Raw genomic sequence first — 19,540 nt, forward strand, 5'->3', positions numbered from 1 at the left:
TCACCCAGGTAATGCACAATGCAATTGCTCACCACCTGGTGATCGATGCTCGAGCAGTGATCTCCCTCTCCCAGCCAGCTCACCCCAGTTTATATACTAAGCATGACATTCTATGGTAGGGAATATTCCTTTCTGGCTAGTTTTGGTCTACTGTCCTGGCCATGCTCCCTCCCAGCTTTTTGTGTCAGTTTTCCTCACTGGCAGAACATGGCAGAACATAGGAACAACTAAAACATCAGTGTGTTCTCAACATTAGTCTCACAGTATATCCAAAACACAGCACTGTACCAGCTACTAGGAAGAAAATTAATTCTATCCCAGCTGGAGCCAGGACAGCAAATCATTTAAATCTGGCTGACGGTTTGGAGAAACAACCACTCAGCACTGTAGCACTGCTGTTAAATTGCCATGGACAATATACATGTTTCTGTGTAATAGTATATTAATTGTTAGGAAAATATTTTGGGACTGTGACAAGGAGGCGGCAGCCTTAGGAATTAGCTTTACTTTCCAGAGAGTGACTATAAAGATCTAAGATCTTGCTGGTGTGGCTGGAAGGTTAGTTTTCCCTTACATACTGTTGTGTACTACTGGCTTCTGGACTGCAAATCAGTATTTTCTACAGTAGTTATGCTTTTGTGTGAAAGGCCACAATTTGTTTACCTTTGGTTGCTCAAACAATGTAGAACCATTTCTAGTCATCACTCCAGCCCAGAAATTTATACCAGCATCATTAGATACCTTAAATCAAGAAACTGAAAGAAAGAATAGGATGCCTTTAAACCCTAGTTTATTCTCTTTCAGAGCAGGATGGAATATTAATTTTTCCCAGCAATCTGAACACCTGTAGATAGCACCAGTATTCTTTCATTCTGCATCCATTTAAAAAGAAATACAATACTTCGCCAGATGAAATGACTGTGCATGCATTGTGGCTACACACATACATTTCATCTTCCCCTGATCCCTTCCATTGATTAACTAATCTCGTAATTCCTATCTAGGATTTGAACCAATCTGTGAGAAGTCCCACTTGCTTCAGTAGGGGCTGAATCAGATCTTTAAATTAGAATAAATACCTCTCTGTACAGTTTATTTCTTTTGTAAAAAGCGTTTCTGCTAGTGTGAGTTTGAGTGGATTTGAGCAGAGATCTGCTGTTCAAGTTGATAAGATTGTACTCACTTCTATAGTACTACTTCAAAGTCTTTTACCTAGAAGGTGATACATATGGAAGTGGTTAGATGTGCATTGAGAGAATAACTTTTAAACATAGGAAATTATAACAGCATATATTTAACTGAATTGTACATATTTTTAAAACTTCATTGGTTTCAGGAAAGGAGAAAATATTCATGCATTTGAATACAAAACTGCATTAAAAACAAGACAATAAAATAGTTGTTTATATTAATTACAAATGAGAGGGTTTATGGTTCAGAAAGAACGAGGGATTAAATACAAATTAAAAGCATGACTTTTAGAAAAAGCCACTGCAATGCAATTATAATTAAGGTCAAGGGCCATTTTTCCTTTCTGCCTTCAGATATTCTGCTGGAAGTCAGGAAAAGACAGAAATGAAATTTATTACGTTAGCTAGATGCTCATTTCAAACTTATTTATAGAGATCCAGAGTAATGCTAAATTAGTGAAGAAACCCTGGACTTATATTGGTATATACATAAACAGAAATCAATGTTTTGTCTTAAACTCACTGAATTTGAGCCTTCCAATAAGTATTATTCTCCATACCTTCTGCATTTACTATTTTTATGTGGCATATGAAAGACTATTTCCACAGTTTTGTCAAGGGTCATCAGCCAGTTCATAATTTTCTTACCTTCATTTGGTATTTGGCCTTTCACGTTGATTTTAATTACTACACATGTACTACTATGCAATGAATGCACTATGCTCTACAGAAATGCACAATTCACTTTTTGTACCACAATAACTTTAAAACGCTTTTCAGTGAAATATTCCTGTACTTTATGTAAAGGTGGTTTAGAACAAGCATTCTGGATTTAGAAGACAATCTTCATGGCATTATTCATTCCCGCACATTTGTGTATCATCTTTGCAGCTGTTTGACAGAAGTGTTTGCTGTTTGACAGAAGTTTTTCCTGTTTTACAGGAATATTAAAAATATTTCTGAAAACACTGTGTTTCATTTTAATTTATTTTTATGAAAAAACAGCTGTAATACATAACTACTAACCAGTAAGAGCTCTAGGGAAAATAATCTTATAGGCTTAGAGATGATGGTATCTCTTGTATATTCCCCTAAAGCAGGTATTTCTGACCTCTGAGACATTCTGCCATATTCCATGTTCTTATCCTTTATGAATATAATAATTAAATGCTTGTAAACAGATCTTATGATTATGGTCCCCATAGCAACATCCTCATTCAGACTGAACTTCATTTTGGATGAGACATAAACTTTTACACAGATCAAGTCCTCTAAGGCTGCTTGCAGAGTATGATAAAACAGAACTGTCCTTCCAGATATTTCATAATCTGTTACATAACAAAGAAATTTTCACCCACCCTCTGAGAAAATCTCAGAGCCTCTCAAAACAACTTTGAGTGGAGCCGGATAGATTCAATTTACCACATGCTGGGTGACAGGCTCTCCATCTGTCACAGTCCCAGAGCGATCCCACAGAGCAAGTCTCTCAATCCAGAGCCTGAAAACATTTTAAGAAAACTTCAGACTTGCAAGGGTTCTGCGCATGTTTGAAGCTAGAGGGTGGTCATCTCAGTACTAGTACTGCTCAGGAGCCCCACTGCTGACAGTCAGCCGAGACAGCAGAAAATTTTGAGAAGGGAAGGACTGAAATGGTAGACACAGGTTCTTCCTATGACAGACACCATGTCTGGAGAAATTAAGAATGAGTCATCACCTGAAAGTGCTCAGCAGATGTGGCTGCTGTTATGTTGTTATGCTGTTAGCATCTCTTGGAGATGCTAAGGAACCATCTGTTCTCAGCTTCCCCTTTAAAGGTAGGATTCAGGGATTCAACTTCCAGCTCTGCTGCAGACTTCCTGAACAAGCCAAACCACTGAAACAGGATTCTCTGTGCCTCACAGGTTTCTTCTTCTACATTGTACTACGGGGGTACATTCATAACCTTTATAGATGGGGCCAGTGAGCTCAAAGCCTGAGAACAGTTAGAAGACTGCTAAGAAGCATTTAAGTATGGGGGAATCTGGCTACTTTCAGCAGCTCATACACCATTTCCCCCCATACATAGCACACATGAGAGTCCCTCTTCCGTGGTTTTTATTCATGCAAAACTCTCATGAAGATCAAGGCTTATGATATGCATTGACACAGGAGACAACCCACACCTTAAAGAGCTCACACTGCTTGACAAGTCAGGCTAAACTGGAAGGCAGGGAGGATCTACTGTCCCATTTTGGTCACAGAGAACCGAAGCAGGGTTTGGTAATTCGTCCAAGGTCTAGAGCATTTTTGTAAAACTTGAGATCTAAACCAAGATGATACAAGATCTGCTTCTTTGTCTACACAAAAGTCAGAAAATAGTATCACACTGCTCTGGCCATTTCTGCTTACTTCAGAAGTGGCACTGAGATCACTATTTCTATTTCTAAATCATGTGACTCTACTGCCTAAGTCACCCATGAGGACAAGCTGCAGTACAAATGCAGACAAAAAGGACAGATTTGTTGGAGGCAATGCCTGCCATGACAAGCACTCAAAACAAGCAAACACCTGCTAGTCCTCAGATTCATACGGTGGCACTAAAACTTGTCAGTCATACTTTATGTTCACACACTAGTTCTGTCCACAGAACTGCGCATCTTGTTATCTTACTCTGGGGAAGAGATGGTTTCACTGCCATTGAAACTGCTGCTAAGTTTTTTATGTCTATCATTTAATCTCAATTTTAAAACAACTATAGCAAGGACAACCATCTCATAGCTACTAAGTCACAAAATCATGTGATTAGGGGGAAACCACTGTCCCCATCCTTTCCTTTAATATCTTCATTGAGTTTCATGGACTCAGGAATGCTTCATGCTGCTGGCTCTGTGCACTTTAATGCCCCATCTGCAAAGGCAAGATACCTTAAAATACCCAGACATGCCAAAATGGGTGCTACTGGCTACAATAACATTGTCAGGTTTGAACAGCTGAATTTAAAAAGTATCAACTTGTATTTTTACAACTTCTAGTAATATAGTCAGGCTCGCTTTTAATTTTCATAGAGAGCCTGAGAGATGAGTCAGTAAGTTTTCTTTAACTGCTTCTTCAGTTGGAGTTTGTGGCCTTACTCAACTACAGAATCTTCTGCAACGGAACAAATACAGTAAATGCAAATACCGTCAGTACGACAAAGGAACAACCAATGCTGCCATCTATGGGCAAATCGCCACTGCGACAGCGGGAATCGCAATTACCTAGAAATCTGACAGGATCTGTCCTGATCTGACAAGAGCCTAACTGATAAATAAACGTACTCTTGACCCTAAAGCAGGGGCGCTTTTGGAATGAAAGATTTTCTTCATTTACAGAAAACTACGGGTAATGGGAAATCCTCCAGGAGTTTTACAAGAACTGGTTTTATGAAACACTGTGAGCAGCCGAATTTAATTGGGCTGGGGTATATATGGTGTAAAATAACTTCTATATACCAGTTTCTTTTGTCACGTATGTTGTGAATTCATCTGCAGAATGAGGACTGGAGATAGTGTCAGGTATCTTGGTGTAATGATCCTAATCACTTCACACTGAGGAATGCGATCCACATACCGGTTAACGTGAGCAGGCTCAAGTGTGTGTTGTGCTCTGCTGCACATACAACTTAGCCTTGAGGCCTGTGTTGTTCTGTGAATATCTTAGCTGCAGAATAAATTTAGCCAGCTAGCTGTAACACAGAGACAGCTCCCACTGGCTACTGGTGATTATGCCACCTGAGAGGTCTTACCTTTATCTAAAAGTGCATCAAGAAGTTCACAGGTGAACATTCTTTCTGTTGGACAGTAGAAATGCTAAATGGAGTTGTTTTCTTGTGAGAAAATCATATAATAGTTCAAATGACCAAAACGAGGTAATGCCTTCACAGACAGGGTCTGGGCGGTGTGCTGTGCCCAATCAGATGCCTGTTTGATGCTGCACAACTTGGCATTTCCTGCATCTGAAAGGACGTAAGATTATTTACACTATCTTACTTTGTAGTGTTAGTTCTAATAAACAACACTTAAAATTATATTTTGCATAGTCAGAGTGCCTTTCTTACTGGAATTAGAAAGGAACAGCACCTCCAGGTATAAAACAGTTACCAGTGAAGGAAAACAGTATTTCTTAGTTGCTAAATCACAAAGCTGGACTTAACAAGAAGATTGTGTGCCTACCACTTGCAAAGTTGATTAAATATTATTGTAATATTACCAAAAAAAGTTGCCAGCAGAGATCTCTACACTGAAAACAGAGCTCACCCTTGTAGTCTAAGCAAACTGAGGGTGACAGTCTACTATCACAGTGGTCTTTTAAATGTCCAATAATGTGTGTGTTGGAAGGGCACAGCACTTATAAGGATACGTGTAAGTGTTGTGTGATTTGCACATAATCTTGCACTGATGTAGCTCTGTAGGCTTAGAAATAAGCTTGTGAACCCAGAATAGTGTTCTGTAGTGCCATATAAGTGTAATTTTTCTTGTCAGTTACATAATGCACACCAGAAATAACAGAACCTCAAACTTTGTGCTTCTCCAGGCACTATAGCATGGAACAATAAATGTCCCTTCCAGCTTAGGCCATGATATGATATGATATGATACGATATGATATGATGATATGATATGATATGATATGATATGATATGATATAATTAACACAAAACCACAGAATCATTGAGATTGGAAGAAACCTCTGGGGAACACCTAGTCTAAATCCCCCTACTCAGAGTAGTGTATTCTACAGCTCAGGACTGTGTTCAGATGGGTTTTAAATATCTCCAAGTATGGAGACCTCATGGCCTATCTAGGCAACCTGTTCTGGTACCTGATCAGCCTTAGAGGATTTCTAAATGGAATTTCCTGCATTTCAATTTGCGTTCGTTCACTGTGTCTTGTCCTGTCACTGAGTACTGCTAAGGGGAGTCTGCTTCTGCCTTCTTTAGTTCTTTACTTTCTCCCATATAGGGATTTGTACATATTGATAAGATTCCCCCAGAGCATTCTCTTCTCAATGCTAAACAACCACAGCTCTCTCAGCTCCTCCTTATATGACAGATGTTCAGCGGAAGGACAAGATTTCATCCAACAGCTTCATGTCTACTGAAATTAGGAGAAACATTTTTTTGGGGACTACTAGTATGAGAGCTGCTGTTTTAATACCACTTATACACTGTTCAAGGCCTGAGAAGCCAATATGGGAGTTCAGGATAAGATGCAGAGTCTGGACTGTCTCTGCAATGTCAGTCTGCAATATCTGCCAGCAACTGGCTCTACTTTTTAGCTAGTCTTAACTCCTCAGTGTCTTTCTTTGTGCAACTGAGTTCCATACATAGCTCCCTCTCATAGGAAGTAGGTGGCTGTTCAAACTTCATTGCCCCTTTTGCACAGCAGCAGATACACATGCAGGCCTGAGGGACAGTGAACTTTTTGAGATCCTGCTCTGAATTTTACAGCTATCTGGCTTGCTCATTAAATCATTCAAAACCAAAAACCAAAAAACGGCTAAAATGCCCGAAAGCAGCATGCCCCAAACCAGGCGACAGGCACAATGGGGACTATACAGTAGCTGCCCAGCCGCCCAGCCTATTACACAATCCAGCAATTAACTGAAGTTGCCTGTACTCCCTCCGATCCTTGCATTTGTTCTGTTGAGAGATGACAATTCCTTCCCCTCCTTCCTGTTTGACCTTCTTGGAAAGCAGTGCTAGTGATTGTAGGCTTTCCCTTCCCATCATCCTGCTGTAAAAAGGCTCCTAAATATTTCCCCAAACACTTCCTTCATGGCTGAAGTAGATTTAGCCCAGGCAAAGCACCAGCTGCAGCACCTCCTGGCCCATTCAGCACACCTACCAATAGCTCCCAAGGCAGAATGACATGCTGTGAGCTTGTTTAATGCCAGCGTCCTTGGATGAGTGACACTATGAAAAATAATGAACATTAGGGAAACGTAGCTATAGCAACACTAGTACCCGCAAAGCAAATCCCCACCATGAGTGCAAGGAAACTGCTGTTACTGTGTATGTAAAAGTGCTGATAAGGCAGGAACTTAGACATAGCACCAGGAGTGAGCACGCCAGGTCTGCAGTCTTGCCACAATCAGTAACACATGCAAAAGTACACTTACAGTGGACAGAAACTTAGTTCACATGCTTTTGGAAACGTTGGGTGAAATAATAGATCCAAAACTGTTGAGCCTTTGCATGGAAATCCCAAACCTCACTCAGTTGGCTGCAGATTTTACTGCAAGTTTAGCACCACGTCATCAAAGGAATGATGACACTGATAACAGGAAGGAACTGAACCTTGGTCTTTCATGAAACTGTCCTGCCTCTACCTCAAACCTATTTTATCAAATAATTCAGGCAAAACTTCTAGTCATATATTCAACAGGAACACAGACAGAGCTACCTGACTTTTTTTTGAATCCTAAGCTGAAATATTAGAATGACTCTTGGGGAATTTTGACTTTCAGTAGATAAAAGAAATAAAATGTAGTTTATTTAACTTGTAATAGCACCTCACATAATCCTCCAGAACTCCTGAGTTCCTCTCTTCATCCTATCTGTATGTTTTGCCATCTTAGAGGAGATGCATGAGTCACAGGTTATGCTTGTGAAGTGTCGAGGAAAAACGCACAAGAAAAAGACAATACAAAGTATAAAATATTTTTAATTCTTGCACTTTTCACTTACCGCACATTCCTCTCCACCACTATGTGAGTTAGGGTACATAAGGTAAGCATTCATCTCTATTATTAGGAAATTTGAGCTGCTTCATTAAGGGAAATGTTTCACATGACTGTGAAATATTTTCATTGCATGTGTCTGTCCCCTGGAAAGAGTTGGATTCTGCTTATGTATCATTTGAACAGTGAGCAAGAATAAAGTGGCTATTTCACAGCTAGAAAATCCATCAGTATCACCTAACTTGAGCCACTTAGCGCAGAATGAGCATCATTCCTTTTGCTTGACAGCAGTTTTAGATGAAAAGTTCTAAAACTGTTTCCATAATCAGAATCTGGACAAAGCTTGGGAAGCCAGCAGCAGTGGGCTGACCACATCGCTCAGCTCAGTACAAACGCTCAACTCCTTTGGAACAACATTGCTCTAGGCAACAGCAGCTCCTTCCAGAGCACTCCATGCCAGCTCCTGCTGAGATTTTCAATCTCACAGAGAGTTCTCCACCTACTCCCCTTCTCATCAACAATCACTTAGATCACTAGCTAAGACTGTGGGTGGCTAGTGGGTTATATTCTTCTGCTAGACTATGCAGCAGCTCAAAAGGCCAGGTTCAATTATCCAAGGAGTCCTCCTCCTGGGGACTTACACAACACTGGATTGAGCTTCATTAAAGCATCTGGTGAAAATTGATTATCTCCTTGGAGTTCTGAGAAGGATGCAGAATAAGCTGGGAGCACCACTACCAAGTAGATATCTTAAAATACATCCATTAAATAAAACTAATAGGGCAACAAGTTCGCACACTCTACTTCTGATTGTGCACCTTGATTCTCACCTTTTTGTGTTAAGTCCCTGGAAGTGCAGCTAGGCTACCTCCAGGTGGTGAGGACTGCACTGGCCTGTAGCCAGCTGAAGGGTCTACAGCCTTGGGCAGGGAAGAGAAAATTTTATCAAAGTTTCTGCTCTTTGTAGCTTCAGTCCAAGCTGCCTCAAAATCATTAGACAGATCAGCTCCCTGTGAAGTCTTCAAAGAGCAAACCATATACAGGACTTACAGTTTCTTACCATGGCCTAGATTTTCTAGGATCTGTACCACACTGCTGCTGATAGAGGCTGGTTCTTAATCAAAGCACGTTTGGTCCCATGCCCTTGTCCGCTTCTTACCAGTGCAAGGCTGGTAAAGTTTAATCACACCCTCATCCCTTTTTTTCCACCAAACTGATATGTGACTAATGTGTTTGTGAGATGCATTGTGGGTGTTCTTCTCCCTGCCCACCAAAGGAAAGACACCCTCTCCTCTCCACAGCTTTCAGCCACAGGGTTTACACATATTCAATTTCCTTTGAGGTTTCCCTCCAAAACTTTTCTTCCTGTCAGGCTGCTTTTGGAACACTGACTAGGATGTGATGAATCTGTTTTTAATTTTTAATTACTTCTTCAACAGCTGGGGGTACCAAATCTGAATATTGCAATTGCCTTGTCCTCTGAAATAGATAGGCTATATCCATTTCTAATCCATTTTATTTCAGAAACACACATGGCCTCTCCTGGTCTGAGAAAAAACTGGCAGGATTGGGAAGGCCATCTGCATTCACCAGGGCACAGTGCCATGCGAGCACCTTGATGATGGCTGCAGGCTGCAAACAAATTGTGCAGGAAATCGGGCAGGCAGAGAGAATTCCCACCTTTCTTTAACTCTTTGGAGTAATGTTCTCACTCTCTGCCAAATCACAGAACAATCTATACTAAAGTAAGACATCTGTTCACTCCACATCCTAAGACACAGTAATGTGTGTATTTTCGTGTGAGCGCACAGGTATGCACATATGTAACACTGCTCTCTACAGAACAGAGTCAAAAAACATTCAACTAAGTAACAGTCCACAGCTACTAGAGACTTTGTCAGTAGGGATTTTGCCTTCATTCCTGTCTGTGGTTTGTGCCAGCGAATCTTTCTGCCCCAAAACGTGCCATGTGTATAGCATGGTGGTGAACACGGCTTAATCTCTGGGTATGGACTTGACAGCTTTTCACTGTGTCATAATAGTACCATGAACACCTCAGTATCAGCAGAACTGTCTCCTGCTCCAGTACTGGTCTGTGAAACTAAAATAATGGGCTTGCCCAGCACTGAACTCCAAAGACTCCATGTAGTCTGCTATGTTAAAGGCCTAGGGTCTGCTCAAGTAGCTTTAGGCTCACAGCCTGTGCTCACCATGCCCATGTAAACACCCACTAACTAGATGAGCTTTCAGTAAGGGCCCCATCTGTGTGGAGTTTTGTGTTTGCATGAACATGAGGTTAGGGCTAGCAGAGTACTAACAGGAGAGATGGTGGCAACGGCTTGTCAGAGGGGAAAATCACCCTGTGAGGCTCTGTGTGATGGACCCACTGGAGTGAATTAGGTCACCTAGTGCTGTCAGAAACAATAGGGCCAGAGCTCATACAACGCAAGCAGCCTCCCATATGAGGGTCTTTGGACAACTGGCTCCACTAATAAGGTTACCAGCAGTGATACTACATGTCGTGACATCACTGCAGAGATGAGCTGGCATGGGAAGGGAGGCAAAGGTCTGTTCAGCTCAAGGCAGGCAACCTGAATCCTTTGAGTGAAAATCTTTCTCCTAAGTAGCTAAGAGGATATCCGCTTTGGACTTGAAGGATTTCACCCTGAAAATCCACCCTGATTTGTCCTCTAACTTAACTCTTTCATACTGAAGGATGAAAAGATAAGTAGACTGCAGCAGCAGGCTGTGATTGCTTAAACTTACCAGTGACTTCAAGGTCTCAGTTCAGCACACTTCAAGGGAGGCTGAGTTTCAGGAAGTGCTAGGTATCCACATTCTAAATCCTCAGTAGCAGACAGATCTGTGGTGTAGCCTTCACAGTTGCTTCTGAAATCTTTGACCATCATTTTACTGATTTCTGTCTTTTATATCCATTTTTTCCCTTTACACAGCCTAGAGAGGGATGAAGAAGAAAAGGAGATTGGTAACATTTTATGTTCTTTCCCCTTTATCAAAGACCTCACAAAACCCTTAATAAATGCAGGGAATCCTCTGCCTTTAAGGGGATGTTGGTTATTACTTGCTTTATCTTGTGAAGCTGCACAAATGCTGTATGCAGCTACATCCAGAAAGAGCACTTGCAAAAATGAGAGCAAAGGCAATACTGCTTATGTTTATAGCATTGAAAAGATCTAGAAAAAAATGGAAAAATTGCCAGAACTAGCCTGAATCTAACATTAACTTCACTGCCTTTCCTTTCACTGGACCCTCATCTAATCCATACTCTGGGCACATGTACCTAACTGCTCTCAAGTGGGCTGCTGAACATACCCACAATGGTACTTTCTAGGCTAAAGGATGTATGTGTTTTATGCAAAGTTTAAAAGTGATGGAGTTTGGTTATATCACAAGGGCCTGGCAGCACATGAGGAGCAAATGTGATCCGCATTCATTTGCTTTTTGTGCCTATTTTTTGATCAGGCTGATAAAAAGATGGCATTTAGATGCCTGCAGAAATCCAGTGCCAATTTTCTCATATTTCAGCTCTGTTATGTCCCACCAGCATCACAAGCCCTTTGATTTCTTAACCAGGCAGTGCTCAGTATGCATCATTATAACATCATGCTTTAGTATTGTACTCTTATAATTCTGTGCATAAAATAAATACAAATATTTATGGCTTGGTTTTGAGGGATACCTGGGAGTGATCACAAAAGACTTGTGATCCTTCCAGTTCCCACCAGATGTCACCAGGCTCTCAAGGATCTCTGGAGCTAGGGCAGCCGGAGCCTCCTGCTTGAGTGCCGGTCGCGTAGAGCGTCTTTCCCTTTTAAAGAGAAAGGGGTAAAACAGCAAACCTAAGAAGCTGAGGACAGAGCCTTTCCTTGTGTCAGTGGATGAAACACTGCTGAATCTCTACTGAGCCAAAGCTGCCGTGATTTCACTGTTGTTGGACAGTTTAGTCCCTTCACTTATTATTAGGGAACACTGCCATCCCAGTTCTGCTCTCCGCTACCTGGAACAGCCGGCGGAGCAGGCAGGCAGTACAACACCACGCACAAGAAGGAACCTTGTGTTACTGCTTTACGGGCTGCAGATTGAGATGCAGCGACCTGCCTGGAACTGCACAGGGAGCCGTGAGCTACACCGGGCACTGAAGCCAGCTTTCCATACCCATCCTGACAAACACTTGCCAGTAAGCACCTTGCTTTTCAAGGCAGTGGTTCTCTTTCTGAGTTTCACTGAGTGCTAAGCATTGTGGTGTCTTGCACGGCATAAATGCCTGAGGTCTCACTTCTCAAATATGCGTGTTCCCCAAGAATGAGCCAGCTTGCCAAGAGGCTCTCCGCAGTGCAGCCCAATTGGCAGAATAGCACTCTCAAGGCTCTGCCATCAGAGGAAATGTTTAGACTCAAAGAGATTAGATGCGCAGACCAAGCAAAATGAATAGAAATTGACAAATGTCCAAGATGTATGTTTGAGAATGAAGAGGCTGAACTGGAAATGAATGGATTTTAATGAGAGAAGGGAAGGAAATACACCACGAATCACAGACATCTATTGTTCTCAAAGGGCATTGTTCCCCACGGCCCCAGAACAAACATGAAAGGCACACATTCCACGAGGTATTGTTAGGGCTGGCTTGACTATGGGCTTGTATAGCACCTTTCTTGGGGGGCTTCAAATCATTTCACTTCTGAGAGGCTGGTAGCATTATTCCAGGCTTTGTACAGACACTGAAGTACACACTGGGACAAAATGACTTGGCCTCACGATGAGCAGCTCCCAGAGCTGGGAAAGCAAATCCTGATCAATATAAATGAACCTCTGCAACCTCGCTCCTAGGGAAGCATAGCACTTGGTTTCTATTGCACCAGCTCTCACAATTGACATTGTAATGAAGAGATCCTTGACCATAAAAACAGCAAAGCCTCTTTGTCCTATGTAGCTGGGAACAGAGTGCACATTTCTCCCTATAGTGTACAAAACAGCCACGGGCATGCAGAAGAACTAGCACGGTTTGGCCTTACTCTTTGGTGCCCTGACAAGTTGACAACAGTCACAGGGTGATTCAGCTTGGGAGTTAGTTTTACGCATTATTTCTGTGACTCAGAAGGCAACCTTAGACTTGCCCACTCCTTCTCCTGCCCACTGCAGCTTTCAGTGTTATGTTGTCCTCCTGGACTATCAAAATAGCTTCCAATCTAGAACTCGAATACCTGCACTTGTTAAGGTGTGACGTGTCTCTATGAATTCTGTATATCTTTTTAAAATAGTTCAGGGCAGCAGACAGAAAACACATAAACTATTCACTGCTCCATGATTAGCTGGTGCCAATTTGCTTCCCAAGAAGGAGAGGGGAACTGCAATCCCAGCCTGGGCTTTCTCTCCATTTTTTTTCCCCTACATCAATAAAAGTGATCTACACGGTTATTACAAACCTCTTATCATCTGGGAACTTCTTTTTATCTTCAGCTGGGCCAAACACAGCATCATAGCATTTCCAATCCTTAATTCTCTGACAGAATATTAGCTTCCTTCCACAAACATCTTGCTCTGACAGGTTCACAGAAACAACCAACATTTAAAGTGTGGGGTGGACACTGTAATCTCTCCCCTTCTAGTACAGAATCAAACTACCCTTCTTTTCTCCCACCCATCAGTATTATTGATAATGCATGCCCATGACAAACCCTATTTATACACACATGAATAGGAAATTACTTTGGGATTGGGAGCACAAACCTCTGCCACTTACAGAATGTTGCTTCTCTCCTTCACTTTGGCCAGCCATGACCACAACTGACACAATACATTTGCTCACACACCAGCCGGCCTTCCTCACTTCGTGGTGCAGCCTGGGCTGTTGAACGTCCACTGCCTCTGGTACTCAGTTTAGCTGGGCTTAGTAATTCTAATAGCTGGCAGATGTTTTGCAGCTACCTGAGCTGCAATCACACCCAGGACCACAATGTTGCTGTAAACTTGAAAGGCCATCTGAACATTTTGCATATTAATTGTTCTCTAACTAGTGGGAAACTTTCCACCTTTCAGGCTATTGGAAGGATTTCAAACCATAAAGCAGAAGGGTAAAATGACTCTGATAAGCTGAACACTAACTTCTAATCTAAAAGGCCTGTATTTTACTTCTGAATCTTTTCTTGACCCATTTGCATTCTCAAGATTGTTCTACTTCTCATCTGTTAATGATAGTTCATTTTTTTCCCCCAAATAAAAAAAAAAAGAGATGAAGGGAAAAGAATCAAAAAAAAAAATCAACAAATCAACAATGAATTTCAAAACATATCTGAAAAGCCAAACTCTCTTTGGTTTCCCAAAATCTAGACAAAACTGCAGAGGCCCTCAGGAAGAATTCTTGTTTCCAAGCATTTCAATAAGCAATTTGAGCCAGGGATTACTTTAATTCATCTCTAAAAAAGATTCCTTAGAGGGCAACTAATCTTAAACTGAAATAACCTGGAACTGAATCTTGAACTGAATAATCATGAATTAAAATAATGAAATACTAATGGAGAGAAATCAATTTCCAATATCACTGCCATGTCATGCTTCCAGAAGTAGGTGCACCTACCACGGCTCAGGTTTAGCAGCTTTGCTCCTGCCATACAGAGGCAGTCCTACCAGTTGCCTGGCCACTAGTGCAAAGCAAACCAGCACACGTCATCCTGAGAAAGCACATAAAGACACCTGGCTCCTTAATTGCATCAGTGGTCCTTGCTTGCCTGTGTGCACTTCCTTGACTAAGAAGTGAGTCTCACAGAAGCTGATCATAGAAATCTTCCTGTAGTGAAGGTTTGTGGTTACTCCCAGTCATGCAGTCCCTACAGGCATAGCTGCATTCCAGCTTGTGTTTAAAAAAATGCTAATGGAAAATACTCGCACACCTAGTGGCTAATTACTTGCTGCCTCAGAACTAAAATCTTGGTTTTGTTATAAGTGCGCTACCTTTTAACTGTTGAGTTTCAAGGCATGCAGGAAGACCTAAAACGGACAAGGGAGATTCCGTAGTAGTACTGCTCTTAGTATGTTTTTGCCTCTTAGACCTTGCTTTTAAGTAGCTGATAAATAGAGTTTAAAACCCAGTTTGGTTTTCTGTTGATTCACATCTGAAAATCTAAAATATGAAAAAATCTATTATTATTCACTAGACTTCCTATAACTCCCTATATTCCCTATAAGGTTCAGCATTGCTGACATCAAATGCCTGAAAATAAGAGAGGCCTTTCTTCAAAGCTGTTAAGATTAATTTAAAAACAAGTAGTTCTTTTTCAGTGATGTGTTAGGTTGATGTTGCAGTTGGTGTAGATAACTTGTTCAGATTTTCTCCCCCAGCCACAAGCCTTTTTTACGTCATAAACACAGGGCTCCATAAGATGAGTTTTCAAGGGAAAAAAAAACAACCCACAAATGTTGTAAGACTTTCCTTTAAAGAACAAGACTTATTGATGCTGATGATTCCTACATGGTTCTAAACAGAACTGCACATAGGCGGTGGGTTGTAGAAAGTTTCTTGCTGGCACCCACAAGTTTAGAGGATCTGCGCACCTCCCTGTCCTAACACCACCAAAAAGGAAAAAAATATAAAAAGAAACATGAACTGTGATGATGTTCTTGGAACGAAACATAACAGGGTAGCAGGTGGGAAAGGGGGCACGGCGTTCTTTAGAAGGCTCCTCAATTTAGATTATGAAAGGCATTGTTGGTCATATGTACTCCAGTTTTGACATAGCAGTTCTGACCATTTAAAATGACCTTCACAATACAGCCTGGAGAGTCAAATCCCCTCATTCAGATCCACAGTTTAGGGGTGAACAATGACACACATTTTAGGGAAACACTGCTACTCTGTTCCTTCGCAGTCTCTTCCTGGACTTTGAGATGCTTAAAAGTCAGAATCTCATGGACCTCATCTCTGTCCAGATTTTGGCTCAGCTGCCTCTTTCAGTACAAAACAAAGCATACTGAGCTCTAACAGTGCCTCAGTTGCCCATCTTATCTGAAAGAGGATCTCTCCAATTGGGACATCTGGCAAGCTAAAAGTAGCAGCACATTGTTGGGAGTGAGAAAGGCAGTGCTGAGAAATTAAGTCATCTGGTTCCTGAGCACAGCTGGCTGCCTTCACATCCCTGAGAGGGCTAGGGCTTGGGGGAGGGGTATAAATTGCTTGTTTCTAACTGTCCTTATTAACTAGACATTTCATTTAAATTGTACTTAGCACCTGCCTCCAATTACCTGACTTCAAGGCCTGTGCGTGACAGAAGCTAGAGCTCTGATTAAATCCATGCTTCGTACTGGTGAGCCATTAAGCCAAATCAAGGCTCGCTGCTCCTTTGAAGGAGATCATTTGTCTTCATTAAAAGTGCCCATCCTTGATTGCCCTGACAGGAGTTTCTCCCTGCAAGATAATAAGGTCTGTTATTATTGAGAGGTAAAATAATGTATTGCAGTCCCCTAGAGAGTGATTTGTATTTATTGATGTTCTCACAAATTACTATACGTTGATTAACATATGACCGTGACAGGCAGCACGGTGTGTTGCTCATCACGGCCATTCACGCCAGCCACTGTCTCTTCCCAGATCATTAGATAGTAATGGAATGTAAGGAAACTGCCTCCTGCCCTTTATTGATGCCTTGGGTCTGTCAGGGTGTGATGGACAGAGACTTAGACAGGTTGTGAAAACCTAACTAATTACATCTCTGATCAGTCTCTAATTTTCAGTACAGATACAGAAGATCACATAAAAGTCACCTTCTCTACTAGTAAGATAACTATAATCATATTCTCATCATGGTGAACCAATATTTTATACTTCTCATCCACAGATTTTAAGGTGTTTTACAAATGAGATTCAACTTCAGTAGTGTGGAAAGAGGAAAAGAGGAAAATCTTAAACTGATGTTCTCACTATGATCTGAGAAGCCAGGAGAAAAGCAGATGAGAAATTCAGGTCTTTTGAAACATTAACCCTACCATTTGGCACACTGAAAACTGTACAGATCCCAGTGCACTTTACTTTTGTGACAATCAAAGAAACCCTTGAAATTCAGAGGTTCTAGTTTGGGACAATAACCAGTTCTGGTTAAAATAAGCTCATTCTCTACCTTAGGGTAATTTTCAGCATGTCGTTATGCCAGTTTGCTTTCCAAGGGAAAACAGTGGCAGACAAACACTTCCTAAGGCCCAAATTAGAAAACAGGAATGTGTCTGAATAGCTGCTCTCATCTGTACTATCGAACTCTTGTTAGCTCAGCAGAGTTCAAATAGGGACATTTGATTCAAACCACTATAAATAAAGGAGATACAGTGCAGGGATAAGTTGAAAGAAGGCAGAACTTTAAAGCAAACACAAAAGGGATTTTCCATTGAAGATTCAGGGTGTAGCAAGTTCCAGTTGTTTCTACTATATTTCCAAGTCAGAGGAGTCTATGATCATGTTACCAGTTCTCTCTAAATCCATAACCAAATTGAGCTGTTGATACAGTGACAGAAGCTTGCAAAAGCCCTAAATGGATTTATGTTCTGAGTGCTCTAAAAAGAGATGGGAATTTTCCGAGCAGACATGCTTCATAGACAGTTATGGATACAAGGTCTGTTGAGTAATTGCAACTACATCCACTGAGGAAGCAGAGGCCTCAAAATGAGCACAGTCAGTAGCATCACAGAACATATGAGAATTCTGATCATGCAATAAGGGTTCCCGGTCTCACAGTAGGACTTACCCTGCTATGGGACATGACTTTCAACGGGACTCAGCACATGCCCTTCTGTAAGATACTCTTTTGGTCTGTAACAGAAGAAAGCACTTGGCTGCCAAAAGGATTCATTTAGTTTGTCTCAGCACTATCTCTACAGCTGAGAGATGCCCAGGAAAAAGAGAAGTTGCAGTAGCCTGCAGGTTGCATAAACTGCAGCTTCATCTTGTTCTGAACTTTGGATCACTTTGATTTTGGCAAGTCTTCTCGAGTCTTTAAACACACACTTAAACAGTCATTTGTTTAGAATTGATTTGCTAGTGACATTGGCCAGATGAGGAAGCTGAGCATGTGACCTTAAAATTCTTCAAAAATCTCTTTAAAACTCTCTTCCATAAAGATCTCTACAGAACATTGGGCAATGTTTAGATAGTCAAAATGTCTTCAGACTTGTTTTAAGTATTCCACTGTCAGTTCTCAAAGACAGAGAAATTTTCTATAATTCTCTTTCTCCGGGAATTTTTGAAATGAAAACTAAGCACCACCCAGGGAGCCACCAAGCCCTGTTCTATCACAAACCACATATCGGAACATTCTTCTGCTCTACATATTTGCAGTAAAAGTGATATGGGAATGCATATCTGAAATTACATACTGAAAAGAATACAGACTTCGTCTTCACACTGTATTTTACTCTGCCATCAGAGCTCTTTGACCCAAGACAGTCAAACAACTGACAGGTCAGCAAGAAAAGAGCAAAGTTGGACTCACTCACATGTGGCCTGTTAGTGTCCTACGGAGAGCAAGCTCTCTGCTCTCACAAGCTGCCTGGCTTCCTCATAATTCCTCATAGGCAAATTAAAGCCTGCTACCTCTCTTAATGTGTGGTTGAGAACATTATCCACTTATCAGAAAGTGGGTGATCTGGCAGAAGGATGTTCCTTGGAAAGTAACCATCAGGTGGCTTTGATCATGCCTGTGCCATTAAAAATGGGGTAGCGCTGTGTATCCTCTGATTCTCTGCACACCACAGAATTCTGGATTTCTCTAGTTTGACCTTGAAGCCTTTAATTAGTCCATTACACCAACCCTCTGTCATTTCCTCCCAGCCTAGGAATCCTTTGGTATTCTGCCCTGTTATCTCAAGGCAAATATGAATAAGGGTCTTGATGATTAGATAAATAGTGCAGAAAACAGATGTGAGGGGCTGCAAAGTGTATACATTATGAACAGTATTGCAATAACATCTTTAATCCCTTAATGAGGGCACTTTGTCAGGGTAAGGGAAGATAGACTGAGGGATTTTGCTGCTGTATACAGAAGCCCGAAGAATGCTCTTAAACTAACAAATGTAACCAATGTCATGACACATTCTTACTTCATCTTACTCCATGAAACTTGCACTGATTTGCACATGTTTTCAGAAATGCAATTTTTATTTTCATGCAAGGGTCCTCTTTAATGTATGGCTATATTTGTCTGTGATTTTAAAAGCAACATACAGGGAGAGCTGTAACATGGAAGGCATTTGAGAATACTCAAGATCTACTCATCTTTGACGAGCATTTTGGGCAATACTTTTCAGGATCTGCCCACACAAGTTTCCCCTAGCTGGCCTGGTTCTGTGTTTGGAAAACCCTCATGTGCTGCGTAGATTTGCTTGGGAAAGTTTGCGCATGCCCAGTAACCAGGAAAGTACAGTTTAAGGAGCTGATGGCCTGATGCTGCACTACTTCCCAGAGCTCTGGGGGATGCCTGCTAATCCTCTCACACATCTAGGCCCTTCGGGGGGGCAGGACAGATTCCTGTCCATGATCAGAAGTAGCATGCAAGAGGCTTGTCTTGTGGTATTATGGCATTTCTGCCTCCAGACTCAGATGGAAACCAGACATGAAAAAAACATCTTATTCCAATAGCTGAGACACTCCAAAG

This window comes from Apaloderma vittatum, unplaced genomic scaffold (assembly GCF_000703405.1).
Source record: "Apaloderma vittatum isolate BGI_N311 unplaced genomic scaffold, ASM70340v1 scaffold11997, whole genome shotgun sequence".
Lineage (NCBI taxonomy): Eukaryota > Metazoa > Chordata > Aves > Trogoniformes > Trogonidae > Apaloderma > Apaloderma vittatum.